Source organism: Schistocerca gregaria, chromosome 3 (genome assembly GCF_023897955.1).
Source record: "Schistocerca gregaria isolate iqSchGreg1 chromosome 3, iqSchGreg1.2, whole genome shotgun sequence".
Taxonomy (NCBI): domain Eukaryota; kingdom Metazoa; phylum Arthropoda; class Insecta; order Orthoptera; family Acrididae; genus Schistocerca; species Schistocerca gregaria.
Window position 1 is genome coordinate 666,093,138 of NC_064922.1, and position 26,352 is coordinate 666,119,489.

Here is a 26,352-nt window from a genome sequence, read left to right on the forward strand (position 1 = left end):
GACACAATCTGCTCCATCATTACTTCCTGATCTGTTCTCAGCCCATTTTAAAACAGTACTTTCGAAGTGAGGGCCTGTAACGCGAGCAGCAGACGTAGACCTGCCTACAGAATCCGTAACGCAAAGTCCCACGTGCGGTCTCAGAGACTACTGGCACGAAAGAAGCAGTAGGCTGTCGACCTACGTCACGCTGAAGTGGCTACTGAGAAAGGAAACCACGACGGCTTCGGGAAAGAGCAATTAGACAAAGCTGTAATCACCTATCCCAGCCCTACTCATTAGCAACAGAGTAACAAATAAACATTAGCGGTCTGTGATACCGCACCAGGGACGTCAAGGTTTTGACAGGTTATACATAAAGCAGAACAAATTTAATTTAGAGGCACATATCACGAAGATAAGGGAATGATATTACTGCCAGCATCAAAGGAGAGGGAATGGTGGGGGGAAGGAACCCGTTCATCTTTCCACGTGTAAACGCCACGTTTGGTTCAAAAGTCTTTGGTGTGTGACGGGCAGTTCATATTTTACTTATCCTTAATTATTTGTTACAAAGTGTTTTTCCTAGCGGTAATGCTGTAGGCTTTTCGCGGATGATGCTGTAGTAAACAGAGAAGTTGCAGCATTAGAAAATTGTAGCGAAATGCAGGTAGATCTTCAGCGGATAGGCACTTGGTGCAGGGAGTGGCAACTGACCCTTAACATAGACAGATGTAATGTATTGCAAATTCATAGAAAGAAGGATCCTTTATTGTATGATTGTATGATAGCGGAACAAACACCGGTAGCAGTTACTTCTGTAAAATATCTGGCAGTATGCGTGCGGAACGATTTGAAATGGAATGATCATATAAAATTAATTGTTGGTAAGGCGGGTACCAGGTTGAGATTCATTGGGAGAGTCCTTCGAAAATGTTGTCCATCAACAAGGGAGGTGGCTTACAAAACACTTTTTCGACCTGTACTTGAGTATTGCTCATCAGTGTGGGATCTGTACCAGATCGGGTTGATGGAGGAGATAGAGAAGATCCAAAGAAGAGCGGCGCGTTTCGTCACAGAGTTATTTGGTAACCTTGATAGCGTTACGGAGATGTTAAGCAAACTCAAGTGGCAGACTGCAAGAGAGGCGCTCTGCATTGCGGTGTAGCTTGCTCGCCAGGTTTCGCGAGGGTGCGTTTCTGGATGAGGTATCGAATATATTGCTTCCCCCTACTTATACCTCCCGAGGAGATCACGAATGTAAAATTAGAGAGATTCGAGCGCGCACGGAGGCTTTCAGACAGTCGTTCTTCTCGCGAACCATACGCGACTGGAACAGAAAAGGGAGGTAATGACAGTGGCACGTAAAGTGCCCTCCGCCACACACTGTTGGGTGGCTTGCGGAGTATAAATGTAGATATAGATGTAGGTATTTACGATTGGTTTATAAGAAACGTTACGCCATCACGCACTAACTTTTATCTTTATTTCTTTATTATACAGCTTTTCCCTTCTATAGGTGCTTTTAAGCTGACGTAGGTACATTTCAGGTATTGAGGAGGCACCTGATAGAAATTGAATTGTCAACACTATCACTAGCAAGCTTTGCTATTTTGAAAGACGCATCCAAGGTGACCAATTCCAGCGTTTCATCTGATTCACAATACCGTAGATAATTCCCAGAATTACACTAGATTTTATGAATGATTTGTATTTCCCACTTATTCTCAAACTTCGCCCTTTCTGCAACGCTTTCATTTTGTCCAGTTCATCGCTTTGAAGCCATATTGAAATTTAAGATTTTGCCACCTCCCAAAACCTGCCACCCTGAGGTGTGGCATGGTTCCCCTCTCTCTCTCTTCCTCTCTCTCTCCGTCTCTCTCTCTCTCTTTCTCTCTCCCCCCTCCCCCCCCCCCCCTTTTCCCCCGGCCCAGTACTCCACGTAACACAGCAAACTGTTCTGTAGATGGAGGATTTGTTTGGGAGGACGACGTAACAAGAATCTCTTTAAGAAAGAGACCACGGATTTCAAACAAATATTTCATAAATCTTCGTTCATGAGACAATTTTTAAGAGATGGATTACATTTCTCTTTGTTTCAGTCGGACTTGGCCGTGATATACTTAGGTGTTTCAGTTTTAGATTCTTTGAATAGCCTTTGGCTTTCTTTAGCAGCATTTCAAAAGTTTCCGTTATCCAAAGATCCGCAAGAGCTGCTTTTACCACAAGATCTCCTTTTAGAACTTCTACAGAACATTTAACTCCAGCTGCTTTAAAATTTGGATTCTGTAGGGATTTGGCCAGTTCTGTGTATAGTCCGAACACTTCAGCAGCAGCTATCATAGAAGAATATTCTCAAACACTTCGAATCGCAGCCCCATAGAACTGACCATCTCTCGTCAACACCACCTAGATGGAGAGGTCGAACAATGCGAGAACTCGCTATGATGTTGGCGAGAAGCGGGGAAAGTCAACAGGTGTATTGTGTTCTATCGGCAACGAGTTTGGTATAAAAATCTCTTTGTGCTGCGTGATCGTTACGAGATTGTTATTTAAGTACTCAAAAATCACGTTGTGTGTTACTAAGTTGTGTTTGTGTGCGTTTAAAGCAACATAATAGACGTTTATTCACTTTCAACTTCATTACGGTTATGGAGTGTTGTGTAATAAAAGGGAATGGAACTTACAGCGAACGAGCTTCATGTGTTAAAGTTTCCTAAGTCGGTGTGATGAGACAAATATGGTTCCAATCAATTCCAAGGCAAGATTTCGAAGTTCCTAATTATTCAGTGGTAAGTTTTGTTTTGAATGATTTAGTAATGCTTCTTTTAGATTAAGGTGATTATTGTTTGCCAGATTACTTGGCTTAAATATATGATATAGTTCGCCACTCAGTTTTCAGCCGTGTCGCAGGCTTTTCAAAGCTAGCGACGTTATCTGAAAAGTATCTGCCACAGACAGAGAAACCGGAACTGCTCCACTTGCAAAACTATGATTTGATTCAAATGCCTATCTTCAGCTACAGGACCCTCCAGAGATGAACTAGAAGAAAAAAGGAGTACGTTGGAGGCAGCAGCATTGCGGGAATGCTTCAAGATTAGTGTAGTCGTCCATAATGAGTGTTTAAAAATAATTTCATATAAAACCTTTAGGAAATGAAAGATGTAGTTAATGTAATGTAAAATAAATGGCTGAAAACAGAGAAAGAAGAGTGTATTATTTATATGTGTACCGATCTATCCTTGCAGTCTCATTACTTAGCGTAGATTATGATTGATGATCATTTGAAATTGGAGGTCAATTCAAAGGAGTTTGTTAAACATAATTCTATTCACTGAATTTGTTCTAGAAGTTGTATTTGTAACAGAAAGTTGTGTAAAGAGAACCGACTGTTTTGTGTATGCCTCAATGTTTTTATATAAAAATATTATTTGGAAATGTGTGAATGTTTTGCTAAACAACCACTGAACCTTTAAAAATGCCCCAGATGTTTCTAACAGTTCATACACTCGAAAATAACTCATTTTTCACAGCCGTCGCAGCTTTATTTACATATAAGCTAGTGGTATTGTATATGCTATGCTAGAAATTAATCGTCGTTGTGTGTTCATTTTTGCTTCAATTCCACACAAACAACTATGTAGGATGTTAAAAAAGAAACAGTGTCCAATATTTTGAGAGGTGGTAGTACTCACCATAACAAGAAAGAAAGTCTAGTAAACATGGGCTCTAAAATGGATACCTTAAGAGCTATGAACAATTTTTCCTCTTCGATACTGTGAAACACATTTGTGTCGATCGACTTCTACCGACTTCTGCCGATCCAGAACTAGGCAGCCCTTGCTCATCTCTTTGTGAACATACTGTACTCAAGTACCATAGAAGCTGAAGTGAAACAATGCTATGTTGTTTGGGAGTGCTGGAGAAAAACAAATCTACCAAATTTTCTGATAGTACTTCCTTCGATTGTGTGAAGACGCGCTGATCATGACTTGAGGTTGAGACGGTTTACGTTAATTTCTATGGTTTATCATATTACCCTAAATAGCTTAGCTTTTCTGCACAGATAGTACAGTGTTTATTATTTGAAATTTGGTTTCAGTCTTCAATTTCCGAACAAATTATGTACGTGCCTTTTATGCAACAAAATTTTAAGCAATGACACTATGAAACCATCCAAGCTGGAGGATAATCTGAGGAAGTGTCACAGGTAAAAGTTTGAAATACTTTCATACACTTAGAGAAAAATTCAAAGGACACCCACGGGGACAGTATGCTCACTTCCACGTCACAAAGAAATGATGATGGTTTTCAGGCATCTTGCAATATCTCTCTTGTAGCAGCAAATTCTGGAAAACCGCGTACTATCGTCAACACTCAATTTTGCCAGCCACACAAGCGATTTTGAAAACTGTTGGACTCAAACGTGCTTATGATGTACTCAAAAGAATTCGTTTGAGCAACAGCATACTTCAAAGGCGTACTGATCAAATGCGCTATAGCATTGAAAGCATCTTGTATAATTATCTGCGAACGACATAGTTCTCTATACAACTGGACGACTCAATAGTACCTGGTGGGGAAGCATTATTATTGACTTATGTTCGTTTTGCTGTGGACCAAGAAATCCACCAATAACTGCGCGTGAACTGTGATAAAAATGAATCAATATTTAAAGTTTCGCCAGATTATTTCACGAAAAAAGCGAGCCTTTCATGAAAAAAAAGGTATAACGTCAGCGAAAGCAGATGGAGCATCTCAGTTGTGCGCCTGGATTCGTGATTTTCTGTTTGAAAGGTGACAATTCATGGTAACTGACGGAAAGTCATCGAATAAAACAGAATTATTGTCGGGCGTTCGCCAAGGAAGCGTTATAGGCTCTGTGCTTTTCCTGATGTACATAAACGATTTAGCAGACAGCCTGAGCAGCCCACTTCGATTGTTTACAAATAATTTTTTCATTGTGTCTTGTTAAGACATCACATGGTCAAAACCAGTTACAAGATGATTTAAACGAGATATCGAGATATCTGTTTGGCGCAGAAAGAGGCAGTTAACTCTAAATAATCAAAATTATGTCATCGACAAGAGCACTAAAAGGAATCCGCTAAATTTCGGTTACACGATAAATCACACAAATCTAAAGGCTGTAAACTAAGTTACACACTAAGAGATTACAAATACGAATAATTTAAATTGGAACGATCTCATAGATAATGTTGTGTCGAAAGCAAACCGAAGATTGCGATTTATTGGCAGAATATTTAGAAAATGCAACAGGTCTTCTAAAGAGACTGCTTACACTACGCCTGTCCGCCCTCTTCTTGAGTATAGGTGTGCAGTGTGGCGTCCACATCAGATAGGAATGATGGAGTACATCAAAAACGTTCAAAGAAGAGCACTTCCTTTTGTGTTATCGCGTAATAAGGGAGAGAGTGTCATAAAAATGATGTAGGATTTGGGCTGTAAATCATTAGGACATAGTCGTTTTTTGTTGCGGCAGGATCTTCCCATGAAATTTCAATCATCAGCTTTGTCCTCGGAGTGTGAAAATATTTTGGTAGCGCCTACGTACATAGGGAGGAATGATCGTCATAACAAAAAAAGTTAAATTGGAGCTGGCACGGAAGATTTAAGTGTTTGTTTTTCCCGCGCTCTCTTCGAGAGTGTAACGTTAGAAAAATAGCTTGAATATGGTTCGATGAACCCCCTGCCAGGCATTTTATACTGAATTGCAAAGTAATCATGTAGATATAGATGTCGATGTGGGTGCCGTGTTTTGGCGCTATGGTGCTCTTACAACCCATTTAAAACAAAATATACAAAATATACCCGAGGTGTTTGCAATACACTGCGTCGTCGACCAACAACATTTAGTTACTAAAAATCTGAGAGGTCGATTGGATCATTCTGTTCAGTTTGTCATTAACACAGTAAACAAAATTCGAAGCACAGTTATGTAAACAAAATGTCGAGAACTTTCATCGATTAGTCCTTCACAGTGAAGTGCGCTTGCTATCAAAAAGCTTATGTAGTGGTGGTAAGTTCCTATTGGATCAAACTGCTGAGGTAATCGGTCTCTAGGCTGACACACGACTTAATCTAACTTAAACTAACTTTTGCTAAGGACAACACACACACCCATGTCCGAGGGAGGAATCGAACCTCGGACAGGGGGACCCGCGCGAACCGTGGCTACCCCGCGCTGCCAAGGCATATGTTTTTCTCGCTTGGTAAGACTGTTTTAGAGCTTTTGGATGCTAAAGGTCCAGTTTTAAAAGAAAATTTAATGAGGTGGGAACCGGACTTGCGTATTGAACAGATTTTTTTACTAACTGTAATGTACTTCACTTGTAGCTAAAAGGTGACATTATGAATGTGATAAAAACAATGTCCACCATTTCAGCTTTTATTCCCAATATTTAACTCCTGGAGGAAAACATTGGACGTCGCAAATTCTCGAAGTTTCCCACTTCGTCACATAAAAAATAAATTTCAACAAAAATATTCAAGATTAGAAATGTAACCGGCCCATTGTGGCTGTATACAAGTGATTAATTTATCCTGTGGTTAAATGATGCAAATGGAACAGAATACTACAAGGGAAGGAATTCCTCACTAGGATACAATGCAAAAGGGGTGAAGAAGGCTTTGACACCGATGATCCACCTCTTGCAGTATGATGTGGACCGTCAGATGCCAGTATTCGATCAACTTTTCGGCTTGGGGCTGACACATGACGACTCGCTCTTCCGGCTTCTGTCTGTCGTTCCTGTTCTGTGTCGTTACTAAAGACCATGGCGCCATTTGGCAGCTAGTAACTCCGGCGTATCTACCATCCACAACAACAAAGATGGGTTCAAGGTTAATCTAGATGTCCAGCAGTTCATACTGGAGGAACTGACGGCAAAAGTGGTGGGCCATAGCGTGGTGATAGAGACAAAATATGAAGAGCTTCAAGATGAGCACGATAAGATATCGCATCACATGCTGCATGGCTGTTTGCTGCCGAAGGACGTAGTGATTGAACAGGTGCAGACGCAACTGTCATCGGACGGCGTCCTCACAATCACGTCACCAAAGAAAGCTATCCCTCCAGCAGTGGGCGGTGAGCGAGTAGTTATGTAGACGGGTATTCCAGCAGTTACCAATCCCCCATGAACCATGGACCTTGCCGTTTGTGGGGGAGGTTGCGTGCCTCAGCGATACAGATAGCAGTACCGTAGGCGCAACCACAACAAAGGGGTATCTGTTGAGGGGCCAGACAAACGTGTGGTTCCTGAAGAGGGGCAGCAGCCTTTTCAGTAGTTGCAGGGAGAACAGTCTGGATGACTGACTGACCTGGCCTTGTAACAATAACCAAAACGGCCTTGCTGTGCTGGTACTGCGAACGGCTGAAAGCAAGGGGAAACTACGACCGTAATTTTCCCCGAGGGCATGCAGCTTTACTGTATGATTAAATGATGATGGCGTCCTCTTGGGTAAAATATTCCGGAGGTAAAATAGTCCCCCATTCGGATCTCCGGGCGGCGACTACTCAAGAGGATGTCGTTATCAGGAGAAATAAAACTAGCGTTCTATGGATCGGAGCGTGGAATGTCAGATCACTCAATCGGGCAGGTAGGTTAGAAAATTTAAAAAGGGAAATGGATATGTTAAAGTTTGATATAGTGGGAATTAGTGAAGTTCGGTGGAAGGAGGAACAAGACTTCTGGTCAGGTGACTACAGGGTTATAAACACAAAATCAAATAGGGGTAATGTAGGAGTAGGTTTAATAATGAATAGGAAAATAGGAATGCGGGCAAGCTACTACAAACAGCATAGTGAACGCATTATTGTGGCCAAGATAGATACGAAGCCCACACCTACTACTGTAATACAAGTTTATATGCCAACTAGCTCTGCAGATGACGAAGAAATTGAAGAAATATATGATGAAATAAAAGAAATTATTCAGATAGTGAAGGGTGACGAAAATTTAATAGTTATGGGCGGCTGGAATTCGAGAGTAGGAAAATGAAAGAGGAAGCAGCCTGGTAGAATTTTGCACATAGCACAACTTAATCATAGCTAACACTTGGTTTAAGAATCATGAAAGAAGGTTGTATACATGGAAGAACCCTGGAGATACTAAAAGATATCAGATAGATTATATAATGGTAAGACATTTCCAGTGGTAGATGTGGACTCTGACCACAATCTACCTGTATTAATTATGACCTGTAGATTAAAACTGAAGAAACTGCAAAAAGGTGGGAATTTAAGGAGATGGGACCTTCATTAACTGAAAGAACCAGAGATGGTACAGAGTTTCAGGGGGAGCATAAGGGAACAATTGACAGTGATGGGGGAAAGAAATACAGTAGAAGATGAATGGGTAGCTTTGAGGGGTGAAGTAGTGAAGGCAGCGGAGGATCAAGTAGGTAAATAAACGAGGGGTAGTAGAAATCCTTGGGTAACAGAAGAAATATTAAATTTAATTGATGAAAGGAGAAAATATAAAAATGCACTAAATGAAGCAGGCAAAAAGGAATACAAACGTCTCAAAAATGAGATCGACAGGAAATGCAAAATGGCTAAGCAGGGATGGCTAGAGGACAAATGCAAGGATGTAGAGGCTTATCTCACTAGGGGTAAGATAGATACTGTCTACAGGAAAATTAAAGAGACCTTTGGAGATAAGAGAACCACTTGTATGAACATCAAGAGCTCAGATGGAAACTCAGTTCTAAGCAAAGAAGGGGCAGAAAGGTGGAAGGAGTATATAGAAGGTCTATACAAGGTCGATGTACTTGAGGACAATATTACAGGAATGGAAGAGGATGTAGATGAAGATGAGATGGGAGATGCGATACTGCGTGAAGAGTTTGACAGAGTACTGAAAGACCTGAGTCGAAAGAAGGCCCCCAGAGTAGACAACATTCCATTGGAACTACTGTCGGTCTTGGGAGAGCCAGTCCTGACAAAACTCTACCATCTGGTGAGTAAGATGTATGAAACAGGTGAAATACCCTCAGACGTCAAGAAAAACATAATAATTCCAATCCCAAAGAAAGCAGGTGTTGACAAATGTGAAAATTACCTAACAATCAGTCTAATAAGCCACAGTTGCAAAATGCTAACACGAATTCTTTACAGACGAATGGAAAAACTAGTAGAAGCCGACCTCGGGGAAGATCAGTTTGGATTCCATAGAAATACTGGAACACGTGAGGCAATACTGACCTTACGACTTATCTTAGAAGAAAGATTAAGGAAAGGCAAACTTACGTTTCTAGCATTTGTAGACTTAGAGAAAGCTTTTGACAATGTTGACTGGAATACTCTCTTTCAAATTCTAAAGGTGGCAGTGGTAAAATACAGGGAGCGAAAGGCTATTTACAATTTGTACAGAAACCAGGTGGCAGTTATAAGAGTCGAGGGACATGAAAGGGAAGCAGTTGTTGGGAAGGGAGTAAGACAGGGTTGTAGCCTCTCCCCGAAGTTATTCAATCTGTATATTGAGTAAGCAGTAAAGGAAACAAAAGAAAAAAACGGAGTAGGTATTAAAATCCAGGGAGAAGAAATAAAAACTTTGAGATTCGCCGATGACATTGTAATTCTGTCAGAGACAGCAAAGGACTTGGAAGAGCAGTTGAATGGAATGGACAGTGTCTTGAATGGAGTGTATAAGATGAACACCAACAAAAGCAAAACGAGGATAATGGAATGAAGTCAAATTAAGTCGGGTGATGCTGAGGGAATTAGATTAAGATATGAGACACTTAAAGTAGTAAAGGAGTTTTGCTATTTGGGGAGCAAAATAACTGATGATGGTCGAAGTAGAGAGGATATAAAACGTAGACTGGCAACGGCAACGAAAGCGTTTCTCAAGAAGAGAAATTTGTTAACATCGAGTATAGATTGAAGAGTCAGGAAGTCGTTTCTGAAAGTATTTGTATGGAGTGGAGGCCTGTATGGAAGTGAAAAATGGACAATAAATAGTTTGGACAAGAAGAGAATAGAAGCTTTCGAAATGTGGTGCTACAAAAGAATGCTGAAGATTAGATGGGTAGATCACATAACTAACGAGGAGGTATTGAATAGGATTGGGGAGAAGAGAAGTTTGTGGCATAACTTAATGAGAAGAAGGGATCGGTTGGTAGGTTATGTTCTGAGGCATCAAGGGATCACCAATTTAGTACTGGAGGGCAGCGTGGAGGGTAAAAGTCGTAGAGGGCGATCAAGAGATGAATACACTAAGCAGATTCAGAAGGATGTAGGTTGCAGTAGGTACTGGGAGATGAAGATGCTTGCACAGGATAGAGTGGCATGGAGAGCTGCATCAAACCAGTCTCAGGACTGAAGACCACAACAACAACAACCAACTGGCAACAGCAGGGAGTAGAGAAAATGGAGCAGTGAATAATCCATTACTGCTGTACAAACTAAGTTTTGTATTGAAACTTCCTGGCAGATTAAAACTGTGTGCCCGACCGAGACTCGAACTCGGAACCTTTGCCTTTCGCGAGCAAGTGCTCTACCATCTGAGCTACCGAAGCACGACTCACGCCCCGTACTCACAGCTTTACTTCTGCCAGTATTTTGTCTCCTACCTTCCAAACTTTACAGAAGCACTCCTGCGAACCATGCAGAACTAGCACACCTGAAAGAAAAGATATAGCGGAGACATGGCTTAGCCACAGCCTGGGGGATGTTTCCAGAATGAGATTTTCACTCTGCAGCGGAGTGTGCGCTGGTATAAAACTTCCTGGCAGATTAAAACTGTGTGCTCGACCGAGACTCGAACTCGGGACCTTTGCCTTTCGTGGGCAAGTGCTCTACCATCTGAGCTACCGAAGCAGGAGAGCTTCTGTAAAGTTTGGAAGGTAGGAGCCAAGATGCAGGCAGAAGTAAAGCTGTGAGTAGCGGGCTTTTAAAAACATACCCCTGGTCTAGGGGTAGAGTCTTTGATAGCTGGCACGGTAGCTCAGCGTGTTCGGTCAGAGGGTTACGTGCCCTCTGTAATAAAAAAAACTGAGTCAATCGATCAACAACGAACATAAATGGATGTCTTACGACGTCCGCCCCGAGCAGATGCAACGAACACATGCGAACAAAATGAGATTAAAAAAAAAAAAAAAAAGATGGTAGAGCACTTGCCCGCGAAAGGCAAAGGTCCCGAGTTCGAGTCTCGGTTGGGCACACAGTTTTATTCTGCTAGGAAGTTTCAAATCAGCACACACTCCGCTGCAGAGTGAAAATCTCATTCTGGAAGTTTTGTATTGATTGATTATTTTTTGTATTGTCACTGTTATTTCGTTCAAGAAATTTAACACTTCATTTTCCTACTTCTCATCATGGATGTGTTATGTATGTGAAAGACTGCGTTTAATGATTCTTGAATCACTTTCGTTTTCTGTAAGTGTAAAACAATACTTTATATACATCTGTTTGAAGAATGCATTTTGTATGCTGCTTGTAGTGATGCATAATTCTCACATTGTAAGACTGATAGTTTTTGCATTAATGTTCAATAAACACTTTCTATGGAAAAAAAGAAGACTAGATAGAGACGTAGAACTAAAAAAAAAGTGTCACGATGATGATGCTTCAGCCTACGTTCAGCATTTGAATATTCTTCAGACAGACACTGAAAAGAGGTTTGTTAAATGTTTCCACTATGGAAATATCAGACTAAATAATAATTCCATACAGTGATACTAAAGAAAACGACATCATATTTCGAGAAGAAGTGATCGGAGTAAGCGCTAAGGAAGAATTTAAGGTATGTTTTAGAAAGGGATATCAGTAATTCTGGCTTCAGAGGGACACACTTGTTATTTAACTTGTACTATGGACTAACAAGAGCTAGTTTTTGATACCTCGTGGAAAGGCTTTAAAATCGACCAAACTGAAGCCTAAAACTGAAAATTTGCTAATAAAGCATCAGGTTTATCTCTCTCATTAAAAGCAATTTTTTATTAATTTTGCTAGATTTGCATTTTCTGTAAAGTAATAAACATGTTTTTTTAAAGTGTTTTGCTCTGTACTTCTACAGTTGACCTGTCAAAGCAAGTAGCAAAGACGATAAAAACACATTTGAAATTTATGAATCTGACTGTGAGGAATAAATCAAAACATCACACTGTTGTGTACATAATTTTTGCTGCAAACCGTCGAAAGCAGTCTGAAAAGCTTGTAACAGTGTTATACAGGCGGCTTTGCCGGAAATAATTGTAAAAAAGAAGAATTCGTTACATTGTGCCGTTTCTGAGTTAATTAGCATTCAAGTTGGTCAATCAGGCCATTGTGTGCGCAAATTCAAGCTGTCCGCCAGAAACAGAGTCATGTTGAAAGTGACGTTTGTTTACATTTATGGATTATCCATTCCTGCGTATTGTGGGAGATCCTGACATAGATGCATCTCTGGCCAATTACGTTTGTCACATTTTTTTCTTTTTTCGTTTCGGAAATACATGAGGTGGTTCCAGATGCTGTATAAGGGAGAAACAAGTTGTTTAATGGTTTAAATACCCCGCAGTCAGTTTCCGGTTTTAACAGAAAATCTGCACATTGTCGTCTAAAAAACATATAACCTACATCCGTCTGAAAGATTATCAGAGTATCGTTTAAAATTCTGAAGTAAATCGGTAAAGAACTTTTCGAGATTTTTGCTAAAAATGTTCTCCTCTTATGAAAATATATTTACATATTATACAGGATGTAACTAAATTATCTTTATAGACTTTGAGGTCTTATAGTGGAGCTAAAGACGGTAAAATTTAGAATAACTCACGTCCAGCAACGTACCGCTTTCCCGTTGCACTCAAAATACCATAACATACGTTGCTCTCTGACTCCTGCTGTTTGTCTTCTGGGCCCACTTACAAGTTGGTCTCGTTGTGACGATCACCTATGTCAACATAGATACCATACTTACGTACCATGTTGGGACACACAAGATCACCAATCCCTGATCCTACAACATCCGCCACAGCCTTAGCCCGCGTCAGTAGATCTCCCTAGGATGCCCCAGGGTTCTCGTAAATCAAGGATTTCACGTGAACCTGTAGTGGGTATGTGACATCAGGTGATCAGTGAATAACGGAGGCTACGTTGTGCCCCAGTCACTGGAACCGAAAATGCAGTTTCGCGTTTAGCGAGAAAACGATACGATTCCGGACATCAGTTCCTATGCTAAATGTAACCCTCTTGGACCTCACTGCAAGCTCTCATCGTCTGTAAAGGAAATGTAGTTACATCCTGTATGTATTAAAATAATGTATACCCTCTGTCTGTCCGAATATTTATTGGAGTACTGTGTAAAAATTTGAAGTAAACCCAACAATAACTCTTCGAGATTTTTGCTATCAATGTTTTCCCCTTTATATATTGTATACACATTTATATTGAAACGTCCTCTTAGAAAAATTATATGAATTAATGCACTGGTAAGCCCCTACGTTATTTCATTTTCAAACAGCTGAGGAGAACTGACCGTACTCAGACATTTCGCATTTCGCTCTTTACCTATTCTGATCAACACTAAAATGACACACAATACTAACATTAACTATACGTTTCACAAATCACTTACCTCACAAAAATCGTCGTTACTCGAACTACTGCAATACAGCGAGCGCCACTACTGCCAGCTAACTAAAAGATTCAAACTAAGGAAGGCACTAACTACTGATAGGCAAGGTTAGCAAATGACAGATTTTGATAGAGAACAAACGATGTATTTACCTCAATAGTGATCAAAAGTCATAATGTATATCCAGTCTAACAGATTTCAGAACTCCGCCATCTTTCTCCCCACATCCACCACTGCTGGCGGCTCACCTCCAACTGCGCAACGCTACGCGCTGTTAACAGCTAACTGCCCAACACTACAATGGCGAGTATTACAACAATGCCAACCAGCCACTGACTGCACACAGCACAGCCAGTGATTTTTCATACAGAGGGCTACTTGGCGTTACCAATAAAAAAACCTAAACAACCTACTTGCAATATATCATACGTATCTTTAAAAAATGTGGAGTATCGAGTAATAATTAGAGGAAAAACGATCAAGAACATTAATCGGTCAAGAACTCCTGAGATTTTTACTAACAGTGTTTCCCCTTTATAGCCTAGGTCTGTCCGAACGTTTATTAGAGCGTTGTGCGAAAATCTTAAGTAAATAGGTCAAGAACTTTTCGAGATTTTTGGTAAGAAATTTGAACGACGTCTTGTTGTACATGTAACAATGTATGTAGCACAGCTAACAGTTCTAGCAGTCTAAAGGCCCCCTGCGAGAAATGTTTCAAATTTCATTTAGCAATTAGAGGGACGTGATTATAACACAACTTGGCAGGAGGTTGTATGTGGGGATTGCAATACAGATTTCATCACTGATAGTTCTAATAGAGGGCGCCCTGCCTTACTGATGTCCAGTTAAGATTTGAGCCCCACAGTAACATTCATCAAAACACTAGACGGACATAGCGGAAAAGCGATTTATGGAGTATTTCTGAATCCAACTGTTATTCATAAAATGTATTTGAGTCCCATAATAAATGGTTTATTTGACCATGATGCTCAAACAGCAGCATCCACATTGATAAGGTTTAAATAATAAGAGAAAAGTAAGAATTTTATGGAATCGTAAGTGCTGACTCAGTTACACTATTCAGTGAGAAGTTATAGAATGAAAAAATTTTCTTAAAAATGTCGTCACGTCATAACCAGAACCAAGTCCAAAGCCGAAGGCAAGGTCGTCAGTTAATTACAGCTCTTATCACTGGAAGCGTGTTTATTGTTAACACCAACATACTGCACAGCCACGATATTAGTCCACTTGGCCGTTATCGGAAACACACGATGACTTTACAGTGAACACGTACAGCAGAAACTAAGGAAAACGCATCGGTCAATTTTCTGTATACTGTCAACAGCAATTACGCGTTGGCTCACGATAAGCCGACCTCACTCCCAAGTGCAGTAACCCTGTGGTCGACAAATAGAGCTAGAGGGGAACCGAACTGACCTCCTGGACGGAGTTTGCCGCTGTTCACACAACCAGAGAATATTCTACATGCATAAACATTACAAACATAGGAATTTCGGGAAACTTACAGAAATGATAATTACTAAATAACAAATAATGTTTGGTGGTTGAGTTTGAAGTGGTGACCGGCAGCAGGTGGAGCCTGCGGCGCTAACCACCGCACCACACGTATCAGAACAGCTCACAGCTTTGCTCCCTCTCGTGGAAAAACAGCAACCTGATGTTTCAGGATTTCTCACTGCAGCCGACTACAGCTCCCTGGATGCAGATATTGTCAATGGCCCTCTGTATGGCGGCGGTGGCAGATCCTCGGGCCATCGTCGTGTTGTTACATTGCTGTATGGTGAACGTCTAAGGTAGCCCCTTCAACCCCCCCCCCCCCCCCCCCCCCCATTGTCGATCTCCTCCTCTAGGCTGTAGCAGGGCTTCATGCAAAAGAAATTGATGACGTCTGTGTACTTTCTTCTTAATGATGAAGGGTCAGACATCATATGTGACTTTCGACAAGCGACAAGGATTTGATACGACTCAAAGTAGTGCTAATTACTGTACAGACGTAAGAATCTGCACGAAATCCCCGGTCTGTTTCTCACTGGGTGGTGCTTGGCAAAATATTGCTTTCGGCCTTTCTCCTAGGCGTCCAGGTCCTGTATGTGATCTACCTGCCTTGCTTCTTCGGTCATGGTGATGAGGTGTTTCGTGTAATCATCCAGAGTATCATCAGGATGAAACCGGAATGCTGTATCCGTTCTTGTTCGGCATCGTAACTGCAGAACAGAAAGAACCCTTTGAAGCCTGTAGCGTCTTGCTTCGCTACATTGTTTGGGGATGCCATGATGGGCAGTATTGTATACCAGTCCCTCTGTCCAATATCAAAGTACTTTGTGAAGCTATTTGCCAATATCTTCACAAAATGTTCAGTGGGGCCATTTGTTTGTGGATAGCAGGTAATTTTCATTCTGTGGGTGTTGTTACAACACGAAATTATCTCTGATACTAATCTCTGCCGGAAAACTTTTCCATGATCAGAGAGCATCACACAAGGTGCTTGGTGCTTCAAAATGATGTCTTCTACAAGCAACTTGTGCAGACTATAATCCATCAATACCCATCTGTCGCCTTCTGAAACCTCGGCAAGAAGTCGATACCAATTGGCCGAAGGGTTCTGCTGCAAGTGGTGTTGGTACCAGATGCCCTAGAGGTTATTGCGGTACGTGCTTCTGTCGTTGGCATTCTTTACAGTAGCTCATATAATGTGTGACGGGTCGTTAGAAGCCTGGCTACTGATATCTCCATCTGATTCTGTCTTCGCTAATCCTAGGCGAGCAGATGTTGGCCCGTTGTGGAAATACTTTTGGATAGCTGGCTGTAGATGAGATGACATGACGAGCATCCATTTCCGCCCCATTGGATCGTAGTGGCTCTTTTCGTCCATTACTTGGAATTCTCATGTGGTCAGTTCCTCCTTCAAAGCTTCTATGGTTACCAGCTGTGCTGGATTTTCCTTCCCCTCAGCAGTGTCATTTAATACAGCGATGACTGAGACATTCCGCTGTGTTCCGTCAGATTCCCTGAAAGCATTTGGTATCCTTGTGTTGAGTCTGCCTTTCTACACCTTTGTAACATCATCCTCCCAATGCCTCAGTGCTCATATCGTCAGTGGACCTAACGGATCTTTCAGGTTAGTCAGCCACTACAGAGAATGATTGTCCATACAATAAGAGTGGTTTGCGAAATAAATACAGCCAGAACTTCTTGATGACCAAAAAAATTGCAAGGCATTCTTTTTTTGTTGCGGAGTAGTTCATCTAGGACTTGGAGAGTAGTCTGGAAATACAGGCTATCAACTTTTCAGCAAATTCCTGGATTTGCACTAGACCTGCACTAATATCATAACTCCTAGTATCTGTGGAAAATTCTGTCTCGGTATTCTCGTCATACAGTGCTAGGACTGGAGAAAATGTTAGCACCTCCATTAGGTCAAGGAAAGATCTTTCTTGTATCTCGTTCCAGAAAAATTCGGCGCTTCTTTGCAGTAGTTCCTGCAAGGGGCGTACCTCATAACAGAAGTCCTTTACGAATCGCCTGTAGTACCAGCATATCAGGAATGCGCCGAAGAGTCAGAAGAACTTCATCAGCTCTCGTTTTCTCTGCACCAGGACGGGATTTAGTCGCTATTCACTATGGTGTCCAAAGATTTCAATGTCTTGGGCGGCGAAGAGGTACTTTTTCGGATGCAGGCTGAGGCCTGCGGACTGAGCATCCATGAACATGGTTGTCAGATGACTTAGATGTACTTCGAATGTCTTCGAAAAAACTACAGTGTAATCATGATATTAAAAACACCTCGTCCATTTACGGTGTCAAAGGAAGTTGTCCACCACACTTTCGAAGGCGACTGGAGCACTAAGCTGTCGAAACGGCGCAACTTGAAACTCATGGAGGCCATCAAGATTTATGACGGCAGTTTTTCCTGGTCAGCCTTGTCAACCTCGGTTTGCCAGTAGCCAGTCAGTATGTCCACAGTTCAGAAACTCGCTGCTCTCAAACAGTCTAATAGCCTTGTGAAAGCCGGACATGACAAATGTCTCCCATCTGGAGCGCAAAATGTGTGATACAGGCTAAATACCTTCAGACTTCAAGAAGAATATAGAAATTACGATTAGAAAGAAAACAGTTGCTGACACATGTGAAAATTACTGAACTATCAGTTTTAAAGGTCATGGCTGCAAAGTAGTAACAAGAATTCTTTACGGAAGAATGGAAAAACTGATGGAAGCCAACATCGGGGAAGAATAGTTTGGATTCCAGAAAAATGTAGGAACACTTGAGGCAGTACTGACTGTACTACTCACCGTAGGACTTACCTTTGAAGACTGGTTAACTAACACAGTGCTTTTGATAATGTTGACTGGAATATTTTCTTTGAAATTTTAAAGGTAGCAGGGATAAAATACAGGGAGCGAAAGGCTATTTACAAGTTGTACAGAAACCAGACAGCAGTTATAAGTGTCGAAGGGCATCAAAGGGAGGCAGTGGCTTAAAAGGGAGTGATTCGGGGTTGTAATCTACCCCCAGTGTTATTCAATATATACACTGAAGAAGCACTAAAGGAAACGAAAAAAATGTTTAAAATGGAAATTAACGTTCAGGGAGAAGAAATAAAAACTTTGGGGTTTGCTAATGACATTTTAATTCTGTTAGAGACAGTAAAGGTCTCGGGAGCGCAGTTGAACGAAATGGACAGTGTCTTGGAAGGAGGATATAAGACTAACATCAACAAAAGCAAAACAAGGATAGTAGAATGTTGTCGAACTAAATCAGGTGATGCTAGGGGAATCAGATTAGGAAAGGAGACATTTAAAATTGTAGATGAGTTTTGCCATTTGAGCAGGAAAATAAGTGATTATGGCCGAAGTAGAGAGCATATAGCCTGCATCTCGTGGTCGTGCGGTAGCGTTCTCACTTCCCACGCCCGGGTTCCCGGCTTCGATTCCCGGCGGGGTCAGGGATTTTCTGTGCCTCGTGATGGCTGGGTGTTGTGTGATGTCCTTAGGTTAGTTAGGTTTAAGTGGTTCTAAGTTCTAGGGGACTGATGACCTAAGATGTTAAGTCCCATAGTGCTCAGAGCCATTTGAACCATTTTTTTAGAGAGCATATAAAATGTTTGTTAATATCGAATATGGATTTAACCGTTAGGAAGTTTTTTCTGGAAGTATTTGCCTGGAGTGTGGCCATGTCTGGTTCAAATGGCTCTGAGCACTATGCGACTTAACTTCTGAGGTCATCAGTCGCCTAGAACTTAGAACTAATTAAACCTAACGAACCTAGGGACATCACACACATCCATGCCCGAGGCAGGATTCGAACTTGCGACCGTAGCGGTCGCTCGGCTACAGACTGTAGCGCCTAGAACCGCACGGCCAGCCATGTCTGGAAGTGAAACATTGACGATAAACGGTTTAGATGCTACAGAAGAATGCTGAAGATTAGATGGGTCGGTCACATAGTAGCTGATGAGGAAATAACGAATAGAATTGGGGAGACAAGAAATTTGTGGCACAACTTGAACAGAAGAAGGGATCGGGTGATAGGACACGTTGCGGGACATCAAGGGATCACAAACGTGTTATTGGAGGGAAATGTGGGGAGGTATAAGTTGTGGGAGGCCAAGAGATGAATACAGCAAGTAGAGCCAGAAAGGTATAGGTTGCAGTAGTTATTCGGAGACGAAGAGGCTCAAACAGGTTAGAGTACTGAAGACCACAACCACAACAACAACATCAACAACAGGTTGTAAACAGTGTGTGGCAATGGTTAGACATCTTTTTCGTGATTTTTTTCGTCATTGGTAGTCGAAAAAGAAACACCATTTGCTGTCCTTCTTCACAAAGACAACAGGAGACAGGGACTCTCTGAAGGTTCATTAATGCAATCTTGCAGCATCTTCTCCACTTTCTCCCAGATTATCAACCATTCAGCAGACGACACTGTATACAAGTGCTGGCTGATTAGTGAGTGATCCCCAGTGTTAATAATACACCGTTGTAGCAAGGGCCACCTGGCCTCTCTTTTCTACACTCCAGATTTGAAAGCATCCGAAAATGTATCGTTCAGAGAGTCCTTGGTCCTCTCCTGTTGTCTTTGTGAAAAACGACAGCAAAATGGCTGTCACTCACCAATGTTGTTTCTTGGTCAGGCCAGAACCTGTAGTGTGATAGTAGGTTCCTTCACTACATTGTCTGTAGTGGTGGCAGTGCACGATTCTTCGTCGATGACACTGGCAGAGGGTCTCTTCCATTTCTGACAGGAATTTTGCTGACTTCAGTATCTGCAGGTTCTTATCAGCATTTCAGCACCCCCTTATCTTCAAGGTCATGACGTCAACATGCCATTGACCTTTGAAGATAACTCCTACACTCTGCGCACCATGTCTCCAAGTCCCTTGTGGCCCACGCTGAGCTCCCCTGGTCGTCATGCTGTCAGCAGTTTGCATGCAGTTTCAGCTCCCCATCCTTTGGGCCAATTTTTTAAAATAATTTTATTGCTCGTGCGCCACCATTTGCTGTCTAGCATGAAGAGTCGCCAATAGCAGCAGCAGTAGTAGCAGCAGCGATGGTCTGGGAGAAAAAGGCTATCGGTAAGTATTTTATTGTTATTATGTTTGTACATGTAATTATTCTTAGGGGTTTGTTATTATTATTGTTACAGACGAGACACGCAGTCATTGCGCATGTTACAGCAACAGCTATTGTCCACAGGATGTCTTCCTCACATAGTGTCCCTCAGCTGTGCAGTAGCACAGTATGTGTTGCTATTGTCGGCTAAATGGACGTATTTGTGTAAGGACGGACTTGCGACGTTTACCATGTGCTGTACACAACAGGAAAGGCCGCATTGGACAACGCCGCTTCGAAGGACGAACACGGTACGAGAACATATCTGTGTCTCAAAAACTATTCGCCTAAATATTATGATATACGCATATTTGAAACCGTCTTTTTAAGCCCATCATATTACGCTAAAAATGTATTCTAGTAGCCCCTGTCCCTGCAATTCACTGTCCAAACGGCATCTTTGTATCTATTACGGTTGTGGGGTGTTACGACTTAGCTGCCTCATCCTGTATACATTCATACGTATACGGGTGAGTTGCGTAACACGAAATATCCCTTGTACAGGATGAATCGAAAGGACTTTACAGTTTCGGAATGATATACAAATTCACTGAGATAACTTAGATAACTTACAGAATCGGTAGATGTGTCATTTTGTAGCAAACAACCTTAAATTTGATTCACGTAATGCATCAGTACACCATTCCGCCACCAGGAGCGTCAGCGTAGTGCAGAGTTAAAATGACTGCTTTCACTGACGCGTAATGTGCTCGCTGTGTGTTTTGATTTCATGAAAAAAACTCTGCAGCAACTGTTCGGCGTGAATTTCGCGCCGCATACGCCAAAGAGTCACCAAGCAATCCTACAATTTACTCTTGGCACAAGAACTCTGTTGAACTAGGCTGTTCACTGCGACATGATAAATAATATTAGTGTGTGATGTCTGTTCTTTTGGACATGTCTGCAAGAACAGATACCACGTAGAATCCGCAGCTGTGATACGTTATATATAAACTGAAGGTGGAGAGGGGAAGAAAGGAAAGGGCGGGGATCACTGCTGTCAGCTGCATCAGGATATTACACGGAGTCACTGGCGACAGTGAAAATTTGTACCAGACCAGGATTGAAACCTGGGACCTCCAGCTTACTAGGCAGCTGCATTAACCACTGCGTCATCCGGACATTTCCGAAAGAACAGACACCACACATTCATTTAATTGACACGCCTAGCTGGACAATTGATCTACTTTGCTCCAGCGCAGGTGCAAAAATACGTCTGACCTGCAGGAATCTCAGAGTGGCGAACGTGGAGGGAATGGATATGGACTGCGGACAAGTGCGCTCTATGGGAAGTGGATCGGCCGTGAGGCGTGCCGACGTAGTCCATGCAGTTACGATGGCGCTATTTTCCAGATGGTACAGGGTTAACGCACCTGCCTAGTAAGCAGGAGATCCTGGCTGCGAATCCTGGTCCGGTACAATTTTCACTCATCGCCGCTGATGCCGCGCAATGTCCTGATGCAAATGACATCAGTGAAGCCCTCCTTTCGTTTCCTTTCCTCCCCTCTCCACCTTCTATTCACATAACATTATAAGTCACCAGGTCGCCAGCGAATTGACGATTTTGTCGAGTAGGTTAGGGAGCGCTTTGCCTGCAGTCCACAAAAATCAAAGCGACGTGCGTCTCGCAGGACTGGCATTCCACAAAAGATGTGTTTGGCGAGTACTGCATAAACGCTTACACTTGAAACCACACAGATACACAATGGCACAGCGCATTAGTGATGCAGATAAGGTTGCTCGTGGGAATTTTTTTTGCAGAAACGCTGCATCGGAAACACGACAGTCTACATCTACGTGATTAGTCTGATATTCACAATAAAGTGCCTGTTAGAGGGTTCTATGAACCTTCAAGCTGTCTCTCTACCGTTCCACTCTCGAACGGTGCTCGGGAAAAACGAGCAGTTAAATTTTTTTGTGCGAGCTCTGATTTCTCTTATCTTATAGTGATGATACTTTCTCCCTATGTAGGCAGGTACCAACAGAATGTTTTCGCAATCGGGGGAGGAAACTGGTCATTGAAATTTCGTGAGAAGATCCCGTCGCAACAAAAAACGCCTTTGTTTTAATGATTGCCACTCCAATTCACGTATCATGGCTGTGACACTATCTCCCCTATTTCCCTAAAAGAAAAACCATTTTCGATGTCATCCGTCAGTCCCGCTTGATGCGGACCCCACACCGAACAGCAATACTCCAGGATAGGGCGGACAAGTGTAGTGTAAGCAGTCTCTTTAGTAGATCTGTTGCACCTTCTAAGTGTTCTGCCAATGAATCGCAGTCTTTGGTTTACTCTACACACAACATTATCTATTTGATCGTTCCAATTTAGGTTATTTGTGTTTGCAATCCCTAAGTATTTAGTTGAATTTACAGCCTTCAGGTTTGTACGACTTATCGCGCAATCGAAATTTAGCTGATTTCTTTTAGTACTCATGTGAATAACTTCACTCTTTTCTTTATTCAGGGTCAATTGCCATTTTTCGCACCATACAAATAGCTTATGTAAACCATTTTGCAATTCGTTTTGGTCATCTGATGCCTTTACAAGACGGCAAAGGACAGCATAATCTGCAAACAATCTAAGGCGGCCACTCAGATTGGTTCCTGTGTCGTTAATAAAGATCAGGAACAATAGAGGGCCTATGACATTCCCTTGGGGAACGCCCGATATTACTTCTCTATTACTCGATGACTTTCCGTCTATTAGCACGAACTGTGACCTTTCTGACAGGAAATCCCGAATCCAGTCGCACAACTGAGACGATATTCCATAGGCACGCAGTTTGGTTAGAAGACGCTTGTGAGGAACGGCGTCGAAAGCCTTCTAGAAATCTAAATATATGTAATCAATTTGACATCCCCTGTTGATAGCATTCATCACTTCATGAATATAAAGAGCTAGTTGTGTTTCGCAAGAATCATATTTTCTGAATCCGTGCTGGCTATGTGTCAGTAAATCGTTTTCTTCGAGGAACTTCATAATGTTCGAATACAGTATATGTTCCAAACCCCTATTGCAAAACGACGTTAGTGATATGGGCCTGTAATTCAGCGGATTACTCCTATTTCACTTTTTGGGTATTGGTGAGACATGAGCAACTTTCCAGGCTGTATGTACGGAACTTTCTGTGAGCGATCAGTTGCATATAATTGCTAAATATGGAGCTATTGCATCTGCATACCCTGAAAGGAACCTGGCTGGTATACGATCTGGACCGGAAGCCTTGCCTTTATTAAGTGATTTAATGTGATTTGCTACACCGACGATATCTGCTTCTATGTTTCTCATCTTCGCAATTATTCTTGTCTGGAATTTGGGAATATTTACTTCGTCTTCTTTGGTGAAGGAGTTTCGGAAAACCGTGTTTAGTAACTCTGCTTTAGTGGCACTGTCATCTGTGACTTTACGGTTGTTATCGCGCCGTGAAGGTATTGATTGTGTGTTGCCACTGGTGTGCTTTATGTATGAGCAGAATCTCTTTGAGTTTTCTGCCAGATTTTGAGACAGAATTGCGCTGTGGAAATTATTAAAAGCATCTCGTATTGAAGTACGCGCTATATTTCAAACTTCAAAACTTTGCCAGTCTTGAAGATTACTTGATCAGTTCGGAAGGAGTGGAGACTTTCTCTTAAAAAGACGTTAAAAGCATTTTTATCAGCTTTTTGAAACAGATGTACTTTCCTTTTCTTTTTGATGGTTGTGGGTGTTTCGGTATTCAGCCTAGCAGCAACTGCCTTGTGGTCGCTAATCCCTGTGTTCGTCATGATACTCCCTATTTGTCCAGGACTATTTGTTGCTAAGAGGTCAAATATGCTTTCTGAATCATTTACTATTCGAGTAGGCTCATGAACTACTTGTTCTAAATAATCTTCTGAGAAAGCATTCAGTACAATTTCGGATGACGTTTTATGCCTACAACCAGATTTACACATATAATTTTTCCAGCATATCGAGGGTAGAGTGAAGTCGCCACTGACTATAATTGTATGAGTGGGGTACCTATTTGAAATGAGACTCAAGTTTCCTTTGAACTGTTCAGCAGCTATATCTTCTGAGTCGGGTGTCGGTAAAACGATCCAATTAATAGTTTAGTCCGATTGTCCAGTATGACCGCTACCCACACTATTTCGCAGGAACCATCTACACCAACTTCACTGCAAGGCAAACTACTTCTGACAGCAATAAATACTCCACCACCAACTGTATTTAATCTATCCTTCCTGAACACTGTTAGATCGTTTGAAAAAAATTCTGCTGAACTTATTTCCGGCTTTGTCAGCTTTCTGTACATATAACTATTTGAGCTTCAGTGCTTTCTATTAGGGCTTGGAGCTGTGGTTCTTTCCCAACACAGCTACGACAATTTACAACTACAATACCGATCGTTTCTACTACTACCTTACTGTGTTTTACCTGCCCTTTTAGATGGTCGCCCCTTCTGTGGTTTCCTGAGACCTTCTAACCTAAAAAACCATACAGTCCCCTCCTCACAGCCTCCGCTACCCGTGTAACCGCTTCCTGTGTGTAGTGCACTCCTGACCTATTAAGCTGAACCCGGAAACCCATCACCCGATGTCCCAAGTCAAAGAATCTGCAGCCTACATGGTCACAGAACCGCCTATGTCTCTGATTCAGACCCTCCACTCGGCTGTGCACCAAAGGACCACAGTCGGTTCGATCAACGATGCTGCAGATGGTGAGCTCCACCTTAATCTCGGAAGCAAGACTGGCAGTCTTTACCATTTCCGCTAGCCGCCCAACTCCAGAGAGAATCTTCTCCGATTCAAAGCGACGCACGTCATTGGTACCAACACGAGCCACCACCTGCAGTTAGTTACACCCTTTACTCTTCGTGGCATCTGGAAGCAGCCTCTCCACATCCGAACTGAGTCGCCCCAGTATGCACACGGCGTGCACACTGGCTTCCTGCCCCTCCTTGGCAGCTATGTTCCTAAGGGTCCCGTTACGTGCCTAACATTGGAGCTACCAACTACCGGCAGACCCACCGTCTGTGAATGCCCAGACCTTGCGGGCCGAGAAACTTCCTCTGGAACAGGGTGGACGACCGCATCTGGCTCAGAGACTTCGTCAGCCACAGATAATGCTCGAAACCTGTTTGTCAAATGAACAGGGGAGGACCTACGATCGGCATGCCAGACTTTGGAATGATCTCCCACGAGGGGCGAACATCAGTGCAGGCAGTACCCGGGGCGGCCGCAGCAGCGTGTCTGACCCCCCACAGTGATGCCCCTTGGCAGCAGCCTCAAGCTGTGTGACGGAAGCCAACACTACCTGGAGCTATGAGCGAAGGGTCACCAACTCAGCTCGCATCTGTCCACAACAATCACAGTGCCTATCCATTGCTGAACTCGCTCCTGTTTGAAACACTTAAAGATATGTAATAAACGAATGGTGTAGTCGCCTTATTAGTAGCAAGAACTCGCGGGCTTCTCTCACTTATGGGCTAACCAACACTGAGCTGTTCTAAACAAAACAAATGAAAGCCTGTACGATACGAGGGTCGATACAACGGTCGATAGCAATGGCAGTACAGTACGATACACTGTTTTTAAAATGATAGCCTAGCAAGCACTCAAACACGCAAAAAATTACATAAATATATTATTAATTTTAAAGGTAACTGAAAAGAAGTTGCTTGTGTTTGAAGCTCGTAGAAATATGTAATAAACAAACAGTGTACTCGCCTTATTAGCAGTAGGAACTCGCGGTGCTCTCTCACTGATGGGCTAACATATTAGGCAAATGGCTCTGGCGTATCGTACTGCATCTCAAGTAGCAATATGAGCAGCAGTTGGCACGACAGTGACGCTACAGACTGTTACATACTGATTACTTCAAGGACAAGCCCGAGCTAGAAGCGCTGTAGCGTGCATTCCACTGACCCCAAACCACTGCCATATGCGACTTCAGTGGTGCCAAATGAGAGCTCATTGAGAGGGCAGTGTGGAGATCTGTTGTGCTTTCTCTGCCTTGGTGCCAATGAAAGTTGTATGTTGATCAGGGGGAGGCCAGTTGAGGGCATAAAACCGATCTTTCTACATGCTACTCACCCTGGACCGTACACCTGGATTATGACCCGGGTGCAATTTCGTATGACGGCAGGAACACTCTCGTGGCTATCCCTTGCACCGTG